The sequence below is a fragment of the Musca domestica genome, unplaced genomic scaffold, assembly GCF_030504385.1.
Source record: "Musca domestica strain aabys unplaced genomic scaffold, Musca_domestica.polishedcontigs.V.1.1 50, whole genome shotgun sequence".
Classification (NCBI taxonomy): domain Eukaryota; kingdom Metazoa; phylum Arthropoda; class Insecta; order Diptera; family Muscidae; genus Musca; species Musca domestica.
Window position 1 is genome coordinate 1,125,497 of NW_026712347.1, and position 2,424 is coordinate 1,127,920.

Below are 2,424 nucleotides of genomic sequence, written 5' to 3' on the forward strand. Positions count from 1 at the left end.
TGAAACTCAGGAACCATTATCTGATAACAGAAAAATACATTTCATTTTTCGATTGGATTACTCATTTTGTTTACAAACAAAATCGTCTGAGGGGTTTTCTAACGAATTTGTATAATCATAAATAATTCTTGATTATAATTCCAAAATCAGAATTCCGACTACCAATCTGTTTATTTTTCGTAAATGATTAACAGTGATTGGTTCAGATAGTAAATACTTATCAGATGGACTACTAACAATGCTATTTATGACCAGAAGGCATTAGACGTATGATAAGAACTGCCCAAGTGAGACAACAAATTTTGCAATCAAGAAACCTAGGAAATAATCTATAGAAAATTTAAAATCTAAGAAAACATTGGAAATAAATATTAAAATAATATTTACAACCTAAACAATGCAAGCTTTAGGAGGAATAGACGGACATTTCTTATCGCTACAGATAAAAATATTAAAAAGCTTTGGCCGAATGGATTTTATATAAAAGAAGGGTAGCATGATCTAGGGGCTATTGTTATTCAAAATGTTCAACACTAAAAACGTTATTGGCTTTTGCCTCCTGTTGGGCGCCGCGTTGAGCTCTGGGGAGCGTGCCCGTTATGACAACTATCGTGTGTACAAAGTAACTCCCTCGAATCCCACACAAAGTGATGAAAAATTTAGAAAGTTCAAGTGATTCGATAATTTTCCTCAACGATGTTCAGTGGAACAATAAACCTCTCAAAATTGTGGTGGCACCCCATAAGGTACCGGACTTTTTGGAAATATTGGGTACCAATGAAATCGTATATGAGTTGCTGGAAACGAATCTGCAGACGCGCTTGGATGCCAGCCTCGAAGATGTTGCTAAGCCAAATCCCCTGGAACGTGCCATTTCCTATGACTGGACTCAATATTATGAATTGGACTACACCTACAGATGGCTACAACAATTGGCAGTGAATTATCCCGGTGTGGTCACCCTAATTGAAGGTGGTAAATCATATCAAGGTCGCTCCATTTTGGGTGTTAAAATTTCCAAAACCAAAAGTGAAAAACCTGGAATTTTCATTGAAGCTGGTATACATGCTCGTGAATGGATTGCTGGTGCCACGGCGACATATATTATCAATCAATTGCTCACCTCCACTGATGAGGGGGTCAAACAGATAGCAGAGAACTATAATTGGTACATCTTCCCCCATGTGAATCCAGATGGTTTTGTCTACACCCACACCACAGATCGTTTGTGGCGCAAAACTCGCACTCCCTATGGCAGCTGTTTCGGTTCGGATCCCAATCGTAATTGGGGTTTCGAATGGAATGTTGTGGGCTCGAGTAACATTCCCTGTTCAGACACCTATGCCGGCCCATCGGCTTTTTCGGAGATTGAAACACGTTCTCTGTCGGAATACATTAAGAGTTTGGAGGGCAAAATATCCTTGTATATATCCTTCCATTCCTACTCGCAATATCTTTTATATCCCTATGGTCACACTGCCACCCTGCCCTCCAATCATGAGGACTTTAAGCGAGTCTATGATGTCAGTGTTGCTGCCATAAGCAAGAGATACGGCACGGTTTATACTGGTGGTAATATTTATGATGCCATTTATCCCGCTTCCGGTGGTAGCATTGATTGGGCCTATGAAAACGTGGGCACCAAATTGGTCTTCTGCTATGAACTGCGTCCATCGGATAATCAACCCTGGATTGGTTTCGAATTACCGGCCAGTCAAATTTTACCCACCGGAGAGGAGACACTTGACTTCATTACCGCCATGGTTAATGAGGTGGAAAAGTTGGGATATTTTAAGAATTAAATTTAAGAACTTTTAATTTTTATTTTGTAAGTTAAAATAATCGAATTTAAAAAATCTTCAGACAATACACAACGTTTCTAACGAATTTATGGGAGGGTTATTGATATGGGAACATTTCGAAGGAAACTTTGATAAAAGTAATCAATAAATACATTAAATCACAATTCGTTCTGCTAATCTTTTTATTTATTAAAATATGATTTACAATTATTCAACTTTCAAAACAGATTTACAACACTTCGGTAGCTAAAAGCGTGATAAGTCGTTTTGAAGTAAATAAATGCTAACATAAATTTATTCAGTCCAATTTAAACAAATTTATACTAAACTGCTTATATAACTGCTGTACCAAAAGGAAGACTTGTATTGATAATTTTTATACCCTATGGAGGGTCTATTGGCTTTACCTTTCCTTTAGTAAGCCCTCGAAATACTCATATCAGACCCAACAAAATATAAAAATGCTTGATTAGAGTAAAATTCAAAGTCGATTTATTGATGTCCGTCTGTCTGTTTTTCCGTTCGTCTGTGTGCTGTAATCACGCTATCTTTGGAGGGAATAGATATAGAAGGCTACAATCTTTCACACATTCAGGGTGAGTTAACAATTTTTTTTTTATGT

At 37.3% G+C, this 2,424-nt stretch overlaps 1 pseudogene; it reads left to right on the top strand.

Moving 5' to 3' along the window:
• Positions 1-505: 505 nt before the first annotated feature.
• LOC101890436 (zinc carboxypeptidase A 1-like) lies at positions 506-1,966 on the top strand (annotated as a pseudogene).
• Positions 1,967-2,424: the final 458 nt, after the last annotated feature.